This window comes from Bos indicus x Bos taurus, chromosome 14, assembly GCF_003369695.1.
Source record: "Bos indicus x Bos taurus breed Angus x Brahman F1 hybrid chromosome 14, Bos_hybrid_MaternalHap_v2.0, whole genome shotgun sequence".
NCBI lineage: Eukaryota > Metazoa > Chordata > Mammalia > Artiodactyla > Bovidae > Bos > Bos indicus x Bos taurus.
Genome location: NC_040089.1, coordinates 75,459,139 through 75,480,985, shown reverse-complemented (window position 1 = coordinate 75,480,985; position 21,847 = coordinate 75,459,139).

The following is a 21,847-nucleotide window of genomic DNA, read 5'->3' as shown; positions in this document are numbered from 1 at the left end:
GACTTCACTTTAATATTTTACTTGTCTTCTGCCCATGCTCTCCTCCACTTTCCAGGAGTGGGAATTCTACCATGGGGTAAGGACTGGATGAAGTACTGTTGTCTAGAGGTAGGTTATAGTACAAAGGTACATAATTAGTGGGAAGAAAAAGGTTTTTTTACACAACCCATTTGAAATGGGGTTTATTCCCTACACTAATTAATTTCTAATAATTTGTATTTAATATTATTGTTGTTTTGCATTGATTATTTATACCATCTCCAATAAAACAAGATTAGAGTTCAATAAAAGCTGGTCTTTAGTGTAGGAGGCAGCAGTAGGAATAATAGTTGGAAATTTCTCTTCACCATTAAAATCACTGTTCAGACTGAAAGAACATCTGTTTAACATGGATGCACAAGCTGAAAAGTGGAAATTTCTAGATCTCTAGACTACAAGTTGGAGAAACTGAAGATTACTAAGAGCTGAATTAGAAGTTATATAGTTCAACATATTTACATTATTATAAAAGTATTGTCAGGAAATGGGGGGTGATTTTCCTTAAACCTATATCAGATAATTATCTTCTGTAAACACTTTTATTTAGTAGACTGCTGGAGTTCATTTAGCAGAATGACTGGCTTTGTCATCATCATTTCATCTATGATCTCAACAACTTCATTACCCTAAGTAATTCAGTTTCCTTATCTCTAAATAAGGATAATGATAGCTCCTACTTTATAGAACTGACATTAAAGTTAGACGTGTAAAGAATTTAAAGAGTTCAGTTCAGTTCAGTTCATTCATTCAGTCATGTCTGACTCTTTGTGACCCCATGGACTGCAGCACGCCAGGCCTTCCTGTCCCTCATCAACTCCCAGAGTTTACTCAAACTCATGTCCATTGAGTCAGTGATGACATCCAACCATCTCATCCTCTGCTGTGCCCTTCTCCTCCCACCTTCAATCTTTCCCAGCATCAGGGTCTTTTCAAATGAGTCAGCTCTTCACATTAGGTGGCCAAAGTATTGGAGTTTCAGCTTCTGTATCAGTCCTTCCAATGAACACCCAGGACTGATCTCCTTTAGGATGGACTGGTTTGATCTCCTTGCAGTCCAAGAGACTCTCAAGAGTCTTCTCCAGCACCACAGTTCAAAAGCATCAATTCTTCTGGCACTCAGCTTTCTTAATAGTCCAACTCTCACATCCATACATTACTACTGGAAAAACCATAGCCTTGACTAGACAGACTTTTGTTGGCAAAGTAATGTCTCTACTTTTTAATATGCTGTCTATGTTGGTCATAAAAGAGTAAAGCACAATAATTTATTGAGTAAAACAATAAGTGTTAGTTATAATTAATCCTATTAGAATGTATATTCAAAATTTTGAAATTTAAAATAATTGGTTTTAATTTAAATTCAGTTAATTATGAATGGCAAATAATTTAAAGTTCATAAATGCTAATGTTCTTATAGTTTAAGCAACAAAATCCTAGAGCTGTTTACACTGCCAGAAAATCCAAGATATACATATAAAGCAGTGACGATATGGGAAATTATTTTCATTCTACTTACTAATATTTCAAGGAAAAAAAAAAGCCCTTTACTTGTTTAATGCCGTATTTAAATATATTTACTTTAATTGGGAATTTTTCTTCCTATTCATCAAACTACATTGGTCATTTTAAAATACCATTATCTTTACATTGAATTATTCATTTTTTTAAACTTTATTGAAAATTTTGCAGCATCTTCAGTATATTTCCAAATTTTCATGTTTTTTTTAAACAACTGGTAATACACTGATAATTATATTCAACCCCTTTATTAAATTCAAAGCAAACCAAAAACTCACTGTTTTCTAAATGTGTGCTTTTGTTTCATTTTTATACTAAATAAGAATAATAATAGCATTCTGAATTTAGTACTCCTCTTTAGTAACCATTTTTTTATTATGATCTAAAATTTTCTTTATTTTTAAAGTACATTTACATTTTTAAGTCATTCTTTGTGCAGAAACAGATGAGTTGTTTTGCTTTCTACCCTCTTAAAATTGTTTTTGTAATACACTTCTTGAAATACCAAACCTATCATCATACTTTGGATAAATCTCCATTTGCTTTGGCTTAGAACAGCTTAAAACAGGAATTCAGGTCCCTGACAGAGACTTAAGTTAGACCAATGCAATGAGAATGCTGAATCCTAAACATTAGACCTCTAGGGACCAGTGTCCAGTGATGAGGCCCTGGCTTGTCAGCTCTGTAGAAATGAATTTTTACATAGAGACAGGAAGTAGTGAAATGGTACAGTATTTATCAAGAGGAAAAGGACACATGTGGATAGACATATGGGCCAGCTCAGAGAGAGGGGTACGCCCCTGTGGTAGTTTGAGTCACTCATACATGGCATTTCTTCCTGGTTTCCTTTAGTCGGTCATCTTGCCTTGCCTGGTTCTGAGCCCGTATTTGGTTTCTCTAAGGGTCTTCCATGTGTGTATGTACATCACTTGGTCAAGGTGGGTTCTAGTGAAGAATGGGTAGGGTAGCTTGGCATCACGTACTTTAGGTAAGCTGCACTTCAGTAGGCAGGTTGGCTCCCCCTCCCTTTTTGACCTCCAAGGAGCCTTTTTGGGAAGTTCTCCTTGAAGTCAAGAATGAGGAAAATGTGTCCTCTCTATCTTATCTGGGCAGAGCTCCCCTCTTGCTTCTACTATCTTCATCTCAGAGTGTTGGTCTATAGGGAACGAACTCCTGATACTCACCCCAGGGGCCCATCCATCTCATGCCTCAGAATAATTTCAGTGTTGACAATTTAGGGGGAGCACTCATACTATATCATGAATTATTGACAGACAAGATGTCAGATATTTGTTGTAATTTAAGATCCACTTTTTTGTCACATGTTTTCTCTATAAAGCCACAATAGAAGAATGAAAAATCCTGGCCAAAACAAGTCTTCAAACAAATGCTTCTGGTAATACAGAAATATTTTTTGTTCTACTAAATGATTCTTCAATAGCAAAGTAGATTAAAATTAAGCTACAGTCTAGATTGTTATCAAAGTTTAAAGAATTTTGAAGTCAAAGCAGATTTTGCAAGGATAGGTTAAAGGATTCATCAACTAAAGCTTGGAGATTAGAGGGTATTCTCAATAGCTCAGTCTGGTTCAAGTCACTCTTTCAAAAACAACCTTCTATGGCCAAAGAGACTTACCTGGTGGCTCAGACGATAAAGTGTCTGCCTACAATGCGGGAGACTGACGTTCAATCCCTGGGTCGGGAAGATCTCCTAGAGAAGGGAATGGCAACCCACTCCAGTATTCTTGCCCCCTCACCAAAAAAAGGGAAGCGAAAAGCGAAGGAGAAAAGGAAAGATATAAGCATCTGAATGCAGAGTTCCAAAGAATAGCAAGAAGAGATAAGAAAGCCTTCTTCAATGATCAATGCAAAAAATTGAGGAAAACAACAGAACGGGAAAGACTATAGATCTCTTCAAGAAAAGTAGAGATACCAAGGGAACCTTTCATGCAAAGATGGGCTCGATGAAGGACAGAAATTGTGTGGACATAACAGAAGCAGAAGATATTAAGAAGAGGTGGCAAGAATACACAGAAGAACTGACAAAAAAGATCTTCACAACCCAGATAATCATGATGGTGTGATCACTGACCTAGAGCCAGACATCCTGGAATGTGAAGTCAAGTGGGCCTTAGAAAGCATCACTATGAACAAAGCTAGTGGAGGTGATGGAATTCCAGTTGAGCTATTTCAATCCTGAAAGACGATGTTGTGAAAGTACTGCACTCAATATGCCAGAAAATTTGGAAAACTCAGCAGTGGCCACAGGACTGGAAAAGGTCAGTTTTCATTCCAATCCCAAAGAAAGGCAATGCCACAGAATTCTCAAACTATCACACAATTGCACTCATCTCACATGCTAGTAAAGTAATGCTCACAATTCTCCAAGCCAGACTTCCGCAATATATGAACCATGAACTTCCAGATGTTCAAGCTGGTTTTAGAAAAGGCAGAGGAACCAGAGATCAAATTGCCAACATCTGCTGGATCATGGAAAAGCAAGAGAGTTCCAGAAAAACATCTATTTCTGCTTTATTGACTATGCCAAAGCCTTCGACTGTGTGGATCACAATAAACTGTGGAAAATTCTGAAAGAGATGGGAATACCAGACCACCTGACCTGCCTCTTGAGAAATCTGTATGTAGGTCAGGAAGCAACAGTTAGAACTGGACATGGGACAAGAGACTGGTTCCAAATAGGAAAAGGAGTTCGTCAAGGCTGTATATTGTCACCCTGCTTATTTAACTTCTATGCAGAGTACATCATGAAAAACGCTGGGCTGGAAGAAGCATAAGCTGGAATCAAGATTGAAGGAAGAAATATCAATAACTTCAGTTATGCAGATAACACCACTTTTATGGCAGAAAGTGAAGAGGAGCTAAAGAGCCTCTTGATGAAAGTGAAAGAGGAAAGTGAAAAGGTTGGCTTAAAGCTCAACATTCAGAAAATGAAGATCATGGCATCTGGTCCCATCAATAGATGGGGAAACAGTGGAAGCAGTGTCAGACTTTATTTTTCTGGGCTCCAAAATCACTGCAGATGGTGACTGCAGCCATGAAATTAAAAGATGCTTACTCCTTGGAAGGAAAGTTATGACCAACCAAGACAGCATATTGAAAAGCAGAGACATTACTTTGCCAAGAAAGGTCCGTCTAGTCAAGGCTATGGTTTTTCCATTCTTCATGTGTGGATGTAAGATTTGGACTGTGAAGAAAGCTGAGCACCAAAGAATTGATGCTTTTGAACTGTGATGTTGGAGAAGACTCTTGAGAGTCCCTTGGACTGCAAGGAGATCCAACCACTTCATTCTGAAGGAGATCAGTCCTGGGTGTTCATTGGAAGGACTTATGCTGAGGCTGAACCTCCAATACTTTGGCCTTCTCATGCGAAGAGTTGACTCATTGGAAAAGACTCTGATGCTGGGAGGGATTGGGGGCAGCAGAAGGGGATGACAGAGGATAAGATGGCTAGATGGCATCGCCGACTCGATGGACATGAGTTTGAGTAAACTCCAGGAGTTGGTGATGGACAGGGAGGCCTGGCGTGCTGCAGTTCATGGGGTCGCAAAGTGTCAGAGACGACTGAGCGACTGAACTGAACTGAACTGATAACCAAAGAGGCAAAAGAATCCTAAGAATACAGTGAGGGAAGGCACAATTTACTGAAGAGGGGGTTTTGTTGTTTTTGAAGATGAGATTCATAGAAAACAAAAATTAATAGGACTAGTCTACTTTAGTCCAATGGTTGACTTCCCAGCAAACACACATTTACATACAAACTGGTACAAACTCTTCTACATTTCCAAAAATACTCTCACTCAGCATGATGAAGTGTGCATCTCTTTTCCAAAGTGAGATATCCCAAACTCATTCCAAGCTTAAATCCTTGTGAATCAGTGATTTGATGTCCCAGATTTTCTGACATTCATTTTATTTTATTTAAGTTTATTTTATACTATTCAGCACGGAAGCCTGGTGTGCTGCAGTCCATGGGGTTGCACAGAGTGGGACATGACTTGGCCGCTGAACACCAAAGTGCTATTAATCTTGGGCAGTTCCAGATCTTACTTCTAATAAATTCTGCAACTAGAGAAATCCTGACACACTTGACAATATAAAGAAAATGAAAAATATGCATTAAATATTTATATGCCACTTCATATCCTCTCAAGTAAGTCATAACATAAACCACTTTGCAATGGAAATTGATTCCTCTCATTCAAGAAGGAGTTTCTCTAAGTCTTCTTTCCTAATCCAAGATCCTACTATTTCCTATTTTACTCATTAACTTTAGGATCTGATAAAGAATTTATCTTCTGCAGTTAAGTAAGATGTACAGTACTTAACCACTGAACCTTCCTTGTTTCAGGCAAACATGTCCCTTAAAAATTTACATGCTTATTTTCCTCTTGTCTCTCTGCTTTTAAATACACCAGCTTAGACATGAGCTCGTTCCTTTCTTGTAATATTTCGAAAGTTACTAGAAATTTGTTGAGCACTAATCCCCAGTTTTCATGATGTGTGGTGTTCTTTGCACACTTCTGCACCATCTCCCAAAAAAGAGATGGAATAAGGAACCACCACTGATGCATTCTTTCATTTGGCTGAAATAATCTCCTAATGATTTAATGGCTTAAGCATTAGGAGATTGCTCTCCCTCGTTTCCTGTCCACATCAACTGGTGGAAAATACAGACTAGGTTAAGCTGCTACAAATTCAAATTCCTTTTCTGGTAGGTAATTCCAGAATCAACAGCCGGACACACAGCATTAGTAAACCTCGTCTAGTCATCACATTTAGCTGTGTTCTGTTATCCAGTCTTAATAAGAAGTAAAGAAAACATCTGTCTTTTTTATCTAATGACTATTTTGTATTGTCTCATATTTGATTCAGAACTTATGCAAGAAAGAGAAGTGGTATTTATGGGACTCTCAAATACTAAAAATTGAAGGAAATTTATGGAAATATTTAAGCAACTTTACTGAGGGTCTGGGATATCAATTCCACTAGGTAACCTAACTAATAGGGGCTTTCCAGGTGGGATTAGTGGCAAAGAAACCACCTGCCAGTGTAGGAGACACAAGAGACACGGGTTCAATCCCTGGATCGGGAAGATTTCTTGGAGGGGGACATGGCCACCCAGTCCAGTATTCTTGCCTAGAGAATCCCATGGACAGAGGAGCCTGGCAAGCTTTAGTCCACAAAGAGTCAGACATGACTGAAGCAACTGAGCATAAGCCCAACTAATAGGTACTGATCATTGTCTTTACACAGCAATATATAGAGAAAATTTATTCAAATTACGGATACTACTGAAAATTAGGGAAATATTTCTCTATTCTCAAATAGAACTCACATTTTCTGTTTGGGGGTAAGGCAAGAGAAAAAGACATTTTTTAATCCATTTCATTCTAAATGGTTCGGTTGTTAACATTTTGCTTTTACTTCCACCCAAAGGTCATTTCATTTATCCATTGCATTTGGAGGTAGAACTGTGGATGGAAAAAACTAGAAGGTGGAAGATCAGATATAGAAGAAACATAACACTATTACAGCCCCTTTTCATGTAAAATTTGCTGTTTTACTCTTTCTTTTGTCCCTTGGAGTTCTATTTTGGTAATGTAAGGCCATTTTATGCATGAGTATAGTTATTTTCCTTTCATTAAAATGGATCTAACAGTTGATCCATGCATCAGTTTCATCTATAATCATGACTTCAAAGAAAATTGGAGAACAAAGTCAATTATTCAAATAATCTAGAATCACATTTTTATACTCAGTGTCAAGATAATTGACAAAAGCATCACAGACTTCAATTACCTCAAAAAAGGTACATTGATTCTCTTCGTCATTTGGAATGTTTTGATATGGCTTTTCATTTAAACCATTTTATTTTTATTCTTTTATTTTTAAAACATATTTTATCATTGCTTTTTATTCTTCTGTAAATATGTAAGCATCTTTTGTGAATGTTTCGCCTGCTGTGCTTCTAAAATCCAAAATGAGTATAGAAACGATAGATCTGTTTGTTGCTAGAAACTTTAGATTTTTTTAGTGCACTTATTTTTTCTTTCTTAAGTTTTTCTGCAATTACAATGAGTCACTATTTTCCTACTATTCCCCAAGTGTCTATTTTTCTAGTGTCTCACATCTACCAAGATGAGGCAGAAAAGTAAAAAGGCAAAAGAAAATTATCCATAGAGGAGCTTTCAGGAAAGGAGCAAAGAGAAAACCCTGCTTCCATCAAGGTTCAGTCTCTGTGAATCAGTCAGCAAGAGTGAGAAATCTGAAAGAAAATATATATTGGTTTTGTTGCCATATTTAAAAATCTTATTTCAAGTACACATTATTATCAAATGAATGAAAAGGAAATGACTGTGAAATGAAATATCCGCCTTCCAACAGAAAAGAAGGATAGAGAAGATATCATTCTGTGAGGGCAAAAGTACACAATTTTGCAGGCAAGTAATTACTTTCACTTCAGCCTCAGGGTCTGACACCAGCTCTCCTCCAATGGCGCTAAATAGCAATAGTGATTTCAGCATGCAATGCTGAAAATAGCTCTGCCCCAAAACGCTCCTTCCATTGAATTCACGACAGAGCAGTAACCAGAAATTCTGGTGGGGGTTTGTATTCCCCGGGTATCTTGCACATCACCGCTGTTAGTACCAGGGACAGGACTGCTGCAAGTGCAGCAAAAGTACTCAAGGTACCAGTCTCTGTATGGGCTGAACATAGCACATCCTGAGGCCAGCTGTCGAGACATGGTCACATGTTTGCATACAAGGCATCATTTTCCCTCCAGCTCTTCACTTAGAGTAAACAGCCAAGGCAACTGTTTGAGCAATAATGAACTGAATCTCGCCTTAGCAACACTCTAGTTTTTTTTTTTTTTTTTTTAATAAATATCAAATAGTATTCTACTTTTAATAATAATGTGAGTTTTTTTCTTCTGTTTTCTTTTTAGTCTGACTATTCTGGAAAATCATGTTTCATTACTATAAATCATAAGAAACTGCTTTACATCTCTCCTGCATTAACATTTCAAGAGTAACAATATGACTGTGTGTAGAATTTCAAATGTTGCTACCTGAGTAAACTGGACATTGCTTTAAGGAAACATTACAGTTTCTATAATACAAATCCCAGAACCCAAGCTAAATAAGAATATGCCACTACTCATACTAATGGTGTCTAATAAGTTACGTTTTATGCTTGTTATTTATCCCTTTTTTAATTTGTTTGTGTTCTGAGGTCTTCTGAGGGAGCAGAACTATATCAATACAGCCCTGACTACCTTTGCTTTAGCTGTGTGAGTCTTTAAAGGGCTCAGTTATCCGTTTATTGCCTTTGGCGGAAAACAATGAAAGTGGATAAATCGCAATGATGCAAACTTGAAATATACATGTACCACATGATATTATAAGATAAACTTGATCATGAAGAAAGTAAGCTATCAAAAAAGTAAGCTATCAAAAAAGTAAGCTATCAAACAAAGTACAAGCTATTATTTTGGAGATGTTCAATTATTTTGTTTTATAACAGATACAATCTTTTTAAAATAAAACATTATTAAAATTAATAACTCTTTACCCACTTTCCTGACATTTTAAAAAACAATCTTATGTTAGTTTTAATAATGAAACATCTTTGTTCAGTTAATATAATATTATCAGTCTTCTAGAGGAATATAGATTGAGGTGTTAGATAACATTGAGTAATAAAAGTAACTGAAGGGAGATGGAATTTAAGATTTAGATGGGGTCAAAGTAAATTCTTAAGACAAATGCAAAATTTAACCAAGTGCTTGAAAGAAGACAAAATTTTACAATAACTGTAACTGTAGTCTTTTCAAATAGAGATTACTATTAGTTACAATTACATTTTTCAAAGACTTAACTTATATATCACAGGATATAGAAGTAGAAATGACCTCAAAATAAGTCTAAGCAAATGAGTAAATCAAAGAAACTTTCTATTAAAAAGAATTGAAAGTATCTATATCTTTTTATCAGCATCACATTTTGCCTCCAAATAATTTTTTATTTCAGCATCCTAACACCATCCATTCTTCATGGAGCTGTGGTTTCATGGGGGTTGGCAGTTCCCAAAGCCAGAGAAGAGATCCTAATCCATCTAGACACTCATTCCAGCCGTGTTTCCCTTTACTTGTGGCTGGCTTAGAACTGGGCGTGGACTCTAATTGTGGCCAGGGGTGTGAGAGGAGAATTTTTCTTGGGGTCTTTGAAAGTATATTTCTTTATCTTCCAAAAAAAGCTAAAAGAAAAACTCTCTTCTTCTTTGGAGATGGCTGTCCTGGGAAAACGGAGAAGGCAATGGCACCCCACTCCAGTACTCTTGCCTGGAGAATCCCAGGGACGGGGGAGCCTGGTGGGCTGCCGTCTATGGGGTCGCACAGAGTCGGACACGACTGACGCGACTTAGCAGCAGCAGCAGCAGCAACAGTCCTGGGAAATGTTATCTAGAACTATTGTAGCTATTTTGTAACTCTTAGAAGAAGGAATATGAAGGGCAAATACTTAACACAGTGACAGAGTAGAGACAGGAGGAAAAGCAGGATTCTCAGTGTTATTAGTAAACTTCAGATTAGACCAGGGCAATAGCCTGCCTTAATTCTGGTATTTTTCTTTAGTGAGATGAATAATGATGACGACGATATTGTTCTAGATAATTTGAAGTGGTATTTCTATTTCTTCTCGTCAAAATACTCCTAAAATATACAATTTCTTACACATACCCACACATACACCCTGTCTGGTGACTTGCAGGAAAGTCACCAGGCAGGTGACTTTTAATTATAAACATGAAAGGACTAAGAATTCACAAAGTAAAAGAAAAGAAACAATACTGAGACGTTAATCCGTGATTGTTTGGTTACACCACGAATAACCCAGTGCTCATGTTGTCACCCACTCATATGACAACCTGGAAAGAGAAAAGATCTAATTTCAGAATCTTTCCCCAAAGCATCAGGTAATGCCAAAATACTTAGTTACTTAGCTGGCATTTATATAGGAGCATTTAGATAAATTTATATCATGCAGACCAATCAGTATATTGATTTCATTCCAAGTATTTTGGCATAATGGGGAATAATCTAGGGTAATTTTGAAAGTTTGAGACAAGAATTTCATTTCTAGTTATCCAGTGAAAGATACTGATTGAGTGTATATCGTGTCTCATATTCTCTGAGAAGTACTAAAATTAGAGAAGTGAATAAAACACAGACCCAACTGTAAAATCCCAACACGTAATTCAAGGTGTTAGCACCAATAATATCTCAGGTCTCTCTCCAAGGTATGGATAAAAGAAGGTGAAGTAATTCTCATACACTTATTTCAGATATAATCTGTGTTTCCAAAGCAACAATCAAAATGGAAGATTTTTAACTAAATATGTTTACCATGTAGATTTTTGGAGAAAATAATTTGTACAGAAATCAGTGTAACAGGGCTATTGCAGGTGATCTAATTCATAGCATAATTGTTTAATTTCGCTTTCTAAGTCTTTTTTAATGTCTAATAGAATAGACATGAAAATCTAATTCAATCATTTGTTTTGATTAAAAACCCACTGCTGAAAAAGCTTCTGTCTTCATGTTATCCCATAGCATCTGAAGATCCATTTTGGCTCACATAATTTTAGCACAAAGAGCTTGAAATGCATTTCAAATACAGTGTCCATGGTGTGTCAGCATTAAAAATGTTAGAGTATTTATTGTTGTGTGGAGCTCAAATTTGAAAGGGACAGCTGATAAAGATGTTATTAAAATCTTGCCTGTTAAGGAATCTTATGAATTATTAAAATCCAGATCCTATTCTTCCTTCTTAAATTATTCTTTTCAACTTCTTGTTGCCACATGCACCACCCTCCTCCAGTCTTAAGCAATTACCCTTTCTAAGGTCAAAGAAGCACCTATAGGGCCTGTCTGGAAAGCTGAGATAAGGGCTTATGGTTCGGCTGAACTAGCTGTTGGACTGAAACATTACGATCAGGTTGGAGAGGAAGCCATTACCTTGGGGCTCTCTGAACAGCTAAAAGAGATTTATTCTAGTACACTTTCCATCAATTCTTGAATGTCTGTCTTTATATTTATACAGCTTCATTTTCATTTAGCTACAAAGTGTTGACTTTGTATTGATTTATGTGCAATGCTAGACTGAAAATTGGAGGTACATTTTTAGATTTAAAAATATACTTTATGAAAGATGGATTAACTGTCTGTTAATTTCATTAAAAATGTTCAATAGAAATGATCCTATTCAAACTGTTCATACTTGAGGTTTATTTTAAAGCAAAATTTCTTTTATGTATTTATTTTTTCTTCTGAAGAAATTTTCTGTGCATTTCCAGAGGAAAGTTTTATTTAATCAATGCTTGAGTTTAAAAATACTCATAAACATTCCATCAAAGGAATTTGCTGGGTTAATGCTATGATTGGGTCTTTATGAAAGCAGGGACACAAATATTTATATCATAAATCTGTTCTGTTCTTTTATCTATAACATTGAATGTTTGCAGGGACACGTTAAACTTTGGTTTCTGGCCTGTTTAGACAGAGAGAGTCATGTCAGCACCTTCACCGACGCTGGATTCTTAGATGCTGATGAAAGATCGTTAGCCAGGGCGGAGTGGGGACAAGCAGTGCCCCCGTGCGACCACAGCAGAAGCCTATGAAAGTAGCATTTTGCTCTGGACTCAACCCTCCATCAAAGTAATTATAAATACATCACTAACAAGCAGTTCTGATTTTCATCGTACATGGGTAACAGCAGAAACGTTTCTAAGTATTCCAGAGCTAAAGCAGATGGGGCTAAAACACTTCATTATGCCTTCAGCTGGATCAAAGCAAGAAGAGAGGTGGTATATAAAGCCACTGGTGAAAATATGCAATACATTTACATAGTCATCTGAGCACAGACCTTACAGATAAATGCTAATATGATAGTGTGGATTGTTGTTTTTTTTTAGCCAAAGCCCCAAATCTGCAATGGCTGTTTAAACCATTGGGCTTCCCTGGTGGTTCAAGTGGGAAAGAATCGACCTGAAATGCAGGAGACCTGGTATTGATCCCTGGGTCCGGATGATCACCTGGAGAAAGGAATGGCTACCCATTCCAGTATTCTTGCCCGGAGAATCCCATGAACAGAGGAGCCTGGAGGGCTATAGTCCATGAGGTCGCAAAGAGTTAGGCACAGCTGAGCAACTAAGCACGTTTAAACCATTATGCAAGAATTCTTTAGACGTGCACTACTAAATTTTCATCCATGTGTATACCGTTTACTCTGTTATGAAAATATACGGCACTTAGAACATTTCTTAGTGAGTTATGCAATGCAACAGAGAGCAAGATTAAATTTATATATACATAATTTTACATATATATAATTTCATATATTATTTTGATATATAATTTTCAGGTTATGTATATATACATTTATTAATAATTTTCTCTATCATGCCAGGCACTGAACTAAGCATTTTCATGTATTATCCCATTTAATATTTTTTAAAATTTCTAGAATACAAGTATTGTTATCATTACTGTTTTTCAGAGTGGAGTCTGGGTAGTTTTAAGTAATGTTACCTTACATGGCTAGTAAGCAGAGGGATTATGATCCTTACTCTTGCAACAGAGAAAGTTGTATATTTTCTGGAATAAGTGAATTTTGTCTTCTAGTTACACGTGAGGTCATTAATAAAAGAGCAACCATGTAATCGTGTGATATTTATTAATAAATTTAAATACATTCTAAAGCAAAATAGTTATGATTATATCATAATGATTGTTTCCTTCCTTCTTTTTTGTTTTTAATTTTTTAAAGGGTGTTGTCATAATTTCAAAATCTAGTGTGGCCTCTACACTATAAGATCTGCATTTACTTATTTTAAATTATTCTATGTATAAGCATAGAAAACTTGAGGAGTGGATTTCCTCTTTAATTTTGGGGGTAAGGGAGGGCTGTTGAAAGTTCTTGTAAAACATAAATTCAGATCAATTCATTTATCAATTTCAACTCTTCATTTGTCATTCAAGGGGAAAGATAAGGAATCTTGGTTAGGAAAAGAAAAACTGGCTGAATTAGTTCAATTGTCTTTACAGAGTTGAAACCATGTCATAATCAAAATCTGAAACTGAACATTCTCATTGTCTTACTGATAATAAAAATGCCATTGCCATTCTTCTCAGAATCCATGTTGTTTGAGAGAAAAGTAGGAAAGCTTTCTAATAGTAGATAACAGTAATGTTTACTGAAATAATTACTTCATGAAAGGACAGAGCCATATTTTGGGGGGCCTGAAAGTTATAAAATATGGAAGCCTTTTTAAAGAAAACACATACAGCATTCCACAAATAATGTAATCATGGTCAATTCAATACCGCCGGATGTGAGAAGTCATATACAGAATGCCTTTCTTTCGGGGGACTGGGCAAGTCTAAGTAAAACGCCCAGATGCTTAAACTCCAAAGGCTTCAGGTTTATCTCTCTTTGACTGAAGGTTTAGACTCTGTATTGAGCTTATTTAACTTCCATCTCAAAAAAATGAGAGTGGAAACTGAGGCCTGGAAAGACTGAATAAGCTCCCCAAGAACCAAAGATGCCCACTCGTCATTCAGATGACAAAACACACGTATCTGAGTCCTCTCGGTTCTTTCTGTAGATCTTATCAGTATCTGCAAATAAATTTTATAAACTGAGCATGGAGAGAAAAGGGACAGTTTGTTAACACTGGTACTTTCATGAAGGCTCTAAAAATTGTGTATTTTTATGTTATTTTTTCTACCGAGATTTATTTACAGTGTTCCCCAAAGTAAACAGTTTGTTGGCATCAGATCCTGCATTATGGTAGTAATGTGTTAGTAACAACAGCAAAAAAAAAAAAAAAAAAATCAAATGGAACCAAGAAATGTTTTATAGAACAATATGATAATTATCTGAGGAATGGAGACATTTTCATATTGAGAAGAAACTAAGTCTTCAACCTATATTATTCCATTTATTATTCAGTATGAAGAGATATGGAAGGCCATAGAAGCCTGACACTTTTTACATGGAAGATTTAATAAATAATTATTTATCCCACTGTATAGATAAATAGGGCAAAAGGAAATTAGTAATGCTATGAAGAGATGAAGCCAAAACAAGGAAAATAAAGTACCTCTTATTCTTTGAAGTAGTGGGAGGTAAAATAATACAATATGTTATCCTTAGAAAGGGATTTTCAAAATGTTTTCGTTGGAGTTCTAGGAATTTCAAGACATTCCTGGACACTGCCTCTCTACCTCAGACACATCTCCACCAGTATCATATATTCTAGACACACATTTCTTAAAGAAAGTAAAGAAATAAAAGCAGACTGTGTTTATGGAGGAGACCCAGGAATCATGTCCTACAGGTACAAGTAAGGGAAAATAATAACATGCTGGCTTTAGAAGTTTATTGATACACGTGGAACCAACTAAAACCAAATCAACACAAGTTTTGCTTATACAAATAAACCCCTACCGGGTATGTGTGTAATGGACCCGTGGTGCTCTTTGGAAATCCATATTCAGATCAACCAGAATGAATAATAGTTCACGAGGAAGAAATCCTATGATGGTGATACATCTTTTGAGCTTAGAATTGAAACAACTAGAAAATTCTCAGACATTAAAATTTATTTTCTAATACCTTATCGAGTTTGAAAGTTTGTTCTTAAGTCTTGGTTTAAATGTGAAGAAAGAATACTAAATCACTGCCACTCACAATAAGAGTAGAAATGCTGGTCCAAAGCATGGGGAATGGGACAAGCACAGTAATGTTAACTGAATAAATAAATTAATGATTAATTAAATCAACTTACCTGTAGGGAAAGTGTTACTCTTTCCTTGAAATTCACTGAGAATGCCTAGTAACTGTGGCAAGCATAGATAGCCTCATAAACACTGATTCTTGAACTATGAACCTTCCAAGATGTCACAGAAGTGATTTTTACATTACTTTGAAGAAGCCTGGGGGTCTAGGAGGTGTGGTTGGTTGGTTGTTTTTTAATGCTGATTAAAGACTTAAACTTTTCAAATAATCCATTGTTTTTTAATATTTCATGAATTTGCAACTCTAAGTAAAATTTCAACATAGAAATATTTATGTCTTAAAAGATGACAGTCACCATCCTAAGATCCTTGAGTACATGTGTGATAACTGGAGAATCTCATTAATGGGGTAAAGAAGGAGTTTGCAAGGGGAATGAGGGTACTATAATTGCAAGTAAAACCTTAACCAGCTTAACCAGCACACACGCTAAGCCCTCTTTTATACAAAAAACTGGTAAGGCCTGGGAATTTTAGATTGTCCAAAAGATGCACTTCACTTACTCTTCCAGGTTTATGGATGTTGAATGACACATAGTGATATATGGCAGTGGCACATATCACATATCTGAAGCCTGTGGCAGTAATTAGCCCTTAGGCTTGAGTACAATATATTCAATGAAACTACAAGAATTACTTCTGAAACTAATTATAGCCACGACATGCTACTATTATTAAATTTTTAGCCGTTTATCTGTAAACTCGTGAAGCTTGGTCCCAGTCAACTGCATGAGGAAACGAGAACAAGAAGTATAAGGATACCATACTCTACCTACCATGGCTTCACTAGAACAACTGTGGGTCCACATGAATTGCCTTTTGAATTGTGGTGGACCTGCTGAGAATTAGGTTGGGGAGTGAGAGGCATTTTACCTCCTTATACACCAAGGTTCTCATAATATTTAGCTTTTAATAGAGCAAGGAAAATTAAACCACAGCATGAGTAAAACTTCTGTAGAATTCTTATTTAAAAAGTTATCATATTTTCATTTTTATGGAAAATGAAGCTATTTAATGCCTTATGGGTCCCACACAATAATAGGCAGAATCCTGCAGAGAACATTGTAACAACTTGCAATTTGATATTTACTGAGCACAGAAACATGTTGGACAGTGTCTACCGGCTGAATTAGATGAACCTTTTGCTTCAGATCAGATCAGATCAGGTCGCTCAGTCGTGTCCGACTCTTTGAGACCCCATGAATCGCAGCACGCCAGGCCTCCCTGTCCATCACCAACTCCCAGAGTTGACTCAGACTCATGTCCATCGAGTCAGTGATGCCATCCAGCCATCTCATCCTCTGTCGTCCCCTTCTCCTCCTGCCCCCAATCCCTCCCAGCATCAGAATCTTTTCCAATGAGTCAACTCTTCGCATGAGGTGGCCAAAGTACTGGAGTTTCAGCTTTAGCATCATTCCTTCCAAAGAAAGCCCAGGGCTGATCTCCTTCAGAATGGACTGGTTGGATCTCCTTGCAGTCCAAGGGACTCTCAAGAGTCTTCTCCAACACCACAGTTCAAAAGCATCAATTCTTCGGTGCTCAGCCTTCTTCACAGTCCAACTCTCACATCCATACATGACCACAGGAAAAACCATAGCCTTGACTAGACGAACCTTTTTTGGCAAAGTAATGTCTCTGCTTTTCAATATGCCATCTAGGTTGGTCATAACTTTCCTTCCAAGGAGTAAGCGTCTTTTAATTTCATGGCTGCAATCATCATCTGTAGTGATTTTGGAGCCCAGAAAAATAAAGTCTGACTCTGTTTCCCCATCTATTTCCCGTGAAGTGATGGGACCGGATGCCATGATCTTCATCTTCTGAATGTTGAGCTTTAAGCCAACTTTTTCACTCTCCACTTTCACTTTCATCAGGAGGCTTTTGAGTTCCTCTTCACTTTCTGCCATAAGGGTGGTGTCATCTGCATATCTGAGGTTATTGATATTTCTCCCGGCAATCTTGATTCCAGCTTGTGTTTCTTCCAGTCCAGCATTTCTCATGATGTACTCTGCATATAAGTTAAATAAACAGGGTGACAATATACAGCCTTGATGAACTCCTTTTCCTATTTGGAACCAGTCTGTTGTTCCATGTCCAGTTCTAACTGTTGCTTCCTGACCTGCATACAAATTTCTCAAGAGGCAGATCAGGTGGTCTGGTATTCCCATCTCTTTCAGAATTTTCCACAGTTTATTGTGACCCACACAGTCAAAGGCTTTGGAATAGTCAATAAAGCAGAAATAGATGCTTTTCTGGTACTTTCTTGCTTTTTCCATGATCCAGAGGATGTTGGCAATTTGATCTCTGGTTCCTCTGCCTTTTTTAAAGCCAGCTTAAACATCAGGAAGTTCACGGTTCACATATTGCTGAAGCCTGGCTTGGAGAATTTTGAGCATTATTTTACTAGCGTGTGAGATGAGTGCAATTGTGTGGTAGTTTGAGCATTCTGTGGCATTGCCTTTCTTTGGGATTGGAATGAAAACTGACCTTTTCCAGAGGTTATAAAATAAGTTAACACACATTTTAAGAGAAAAGACCTAAATGTGCATGATTTAGTATTTCCATTGTCCAAGCAGAAAACAGCTCTTATTTTTCCTATTGAGTTCTGTGTTTTATAACAAAATATCAAATTCTATTTTGAATATTATATTAAGTATATTAAGATTAATGGCACATGTTAGATAACCATTAAATAAGATTTAGTCATGTTTTGTCAAGGTATCCCAGATAAGTAGTTATGTATTCAGAAAATACTGGGTGAGTGCATGTTTAAATTAAGAAATAAAAATTTTGATTCCTTTTTTTCATTTAGCATTATCCTCAAAAAGATCTTACAGGAGCTTTGTAATTTAAAAGGTGCCAACACACATTATTGTCTAAATGTAATCAGTCATATACATGCTTCCCTCTTGTGTCTGAAAGACAAAATTTAATTATTTTTTAAGATCTTCACTACTCAGCCATTTAACTGAGTTGATTATAAAACACATTATGCTGAAATATGCAAAAGTTTCTTAACCAATGTTTCCATATTCAGAATATACAGTGTATTATAGGAATGTGCATAGAACATGAACTTAGGAAAGGTGTGGGAAATTAATAAAAGAAAATGATTCTAATTCCATTTCAAATATAAAAGTTACTAAGAGATACTATGTACTGAACATCATGCAATACACTAAGAATCCAAGCTGGGATGAAACTGTGAAGTGATGGTATCAATAAAGTTATGACTGTCAAGTAATGAACAACTCAGTCACTCTGTAAAGAGAATACCAAAGGTCTCTAAGGATGGTGTTCCTGAGGTTAAATTCTTAAAAAGAGGTAGAGGCACTTGCCTCCTTCAATGCTGATAGAAAGTTTAATTTAAAAAATGCTGTTTACGTAAAAACTTTGTATTCATCAAAGAAAAATGAAAATTGAAAAAATTGTATAAAAACCTATACTCATGATGGTTCTGTTCCACTTGCTCTGATTTTAATCTATCAAACCATTCTTTTTAATATTCACTTATTATATCAGTTTTTGAGTCCATTTAAATTAGAAACAATAGAACAATCTTCCCTAAACACTTAAGTACTGTGTCACTAAGTAGATCTATATTTGTTCACAGTATTTTTTGATGCAAAATCAAAATAGAGTAAACTGCTTGAGTCTATATTCCCAGTAAAAACTTTTGAAGACACACAACACTAACATCACCTCCAAAAATTCTCCCTTTTCCCACTAAATTTCTGCCCTAATGGCCACAAATGGCTGTTTTGATAGCATCTTCTAGATTCATCCATGTTTTTGCTTATATCAATATGTTCTTTTTTTTTTTTTTTGCTAAAAGTGTGGATATTAAAAAGCTAGTTTTTGCACTGTTTTTCTGATGAATATCTGGGTTGATTTTTATTAAAGCTATTAGAGATTAAACTGCCATGAAACTCCTTATACAAGTGTTTTTATCCATACATGCATTTCTAGTGTGACTATGTCATTTTGTGTTCATTCCACAATGCATGAGTGATCCAGTTTCTCCACATTCTCAATACACTAAAAAATAAATTAGCTATTCTGGCTGCCTCTGAATATCATTTCTAAACAGCAATCTGATTTTTGATATTGCTCAATTCTATTGGCTTATGCTTTGAGTCATGAATTTAAGAGTATGTGCCCCATTCTGTTATTTTAACCTGGTACTTGGGAGAATCCAAAAGATATGAATTTATAAAAGACATAAAATCCATCGTAATACCTAAACTTCCAAAGTGTATTCTATTTTTCTTTTCTAGCACTTCTTACAGCAAACTGTGGAAAATTCTTAAAGAGATGGGAATACCAGACCACTTGACCTGCCTCCTGAGAAATCTGCATGCAGGTCAGGAAGCAACAGTTAGAACTGGACATGGAACAACAGACTGGTTCTAAATTGGGAAAGGATTACATCAAGGCTGTATTTTGTCACCTGGCTTATTTAACATATGTGCAAAGTACATCATGCAAAATACCAGGCTGGCTGAAGCACAAGCTGGAAACAAGATTGCTGGGAGAAATATCAGTAACTTTACTCAGATATGCAGATGACACCACCTTTATGGCAGAAAGTGAAGAAGAACTAAAGAGCCTCTTGGTGAAAGTGAAAGAGGAGAGTGAAAAAGTTGGCTTAAAACTCAACATTCAGAAAACAAAGATCATGGCATCTGGTCCCATCACTTCATGGCAAATAGATGGGGAAACATTGGAAACCGTGGCAGATTTTATTTGTTGGAGGCGGGGGCGCCAAAATCACAGTTGATGGGACTGCAGCCATGAAATTAAAAGAAGTTTGCTCCTTGGAAGAAAAGTTATGACCACACTAGAGAGCTTATTAAAAAGCAGAGACATTGTTTTGCCAACAAAGGTCTGTCTAGTCAAAGCTATGTTTTTTCCAGTCATCATGTATGGATGTGAGAGTTGGACTATAAAGAAAGCTGAATGCCACAGAATTTATGCTTTTGAACTGTGGTGTTGGAGAAGACTCTTGAGAGTCCCTTGGACTGCAAGGAGATCCAACCAGTCCATCCTAAAGGAAATCAACCCTGAATATTCATTGGAAGGACTGATGCTGAAGCTGAAGCTCCAGTACTTTGGCCACCTCATGCGAAGAATTGACTCATTTGAAAAGACCCTGATGCTGGGAACAATTGAAGGCGGGAGGAGAAGGGGACACAGAGGATGAGATGGTTGGATGGCATCACCCAATGGACATGAGTTTGAGTAAACCCCAGGAGTTGGTGATGGAAAGGGAAGCCTGTCATGCTGCTGTCCTTTGGGTCGCAATGAGTCAGACATGACTGAGTGACTGAACTGAACTGAGCACTTCTCCACTTTGAAATTCCATATTTATTCTGTGACTGTATGTTACATTATTTGCTTACTGTTATACCTACTACATCTGAGTTAAATTCACCCATTCCAGTCCATTTCAGTTCGCTGATTCCTAGAATGTCAACGTTCACTCTTGCCATCTTGTTTGACCACTTTCAATTTGCCTTGATTCATGGACCTGACATTCCAGGTTCCTATGCAACATTGCTCTTTACAGCATTGCACCTTGCTTCTATCACCAGTCACATCCACAACTGGGTATTGTTTTTGCTTTGGCTCCATCCCTTCATTCTTTTTGGAGTTATTTCTCCACTCATCTCCAGTAGCATATTGGGCACCTACTGACCTGGGGAGTTCCTCTTTCAGTATCCTATCATTTTGCCTTTTCATACTGTTCATGGGGTTCTCAAGGCAACTCCAGGAGTTGGTGATGGACAGGGAGGCCTGGCGTGCTGCGATTCATGGGGTCGCAAAGAATGGGACACGACTGAGCGACTGAACTGAACTGAACTGATACCTACTACTACCACTAGAGGGCAGGAATCTTGTCTCTTCCCCACTGTATTGCTCCTGCCTACTGTATAACACCTAATGAAAGTAAAAGTGAAAGTCGCTCAGTAGTGTTCAACTCTTTGGGATCCCATGGACTGTATAGTCCGTGGAATTCTCCAGGCCAGATTACTGGAGTGGGTTGCCATGCCCTACTCCAGGGGATTTTCCCAACGGAGGGATTTAACTGAGGTCTCCCGTATTGCAGGCGGATTCTTTATCAGCTGAGCCACCAGGGAAGCCCATAACACCTAACAGAAATGCATAATTATTTAATGCTAATATGCGTTCTAAACATGTTCATATCTTGAAAATGCAATTAATAAATATATGATTTATATTGGTATTTACAGAAATAATTGTTTAAAAATCATCTCAGAGAGTATTCTATAATATTTTTGTGCATTGGGTAAACTCATTTTTATCACATATACAAGAGTTAGAAAGGCCTGAGTTAACTCCTGCTGCGTTTTTAAATATCAGAGAAAATTATATTCTTGCTCAAAAGAGAATCTTT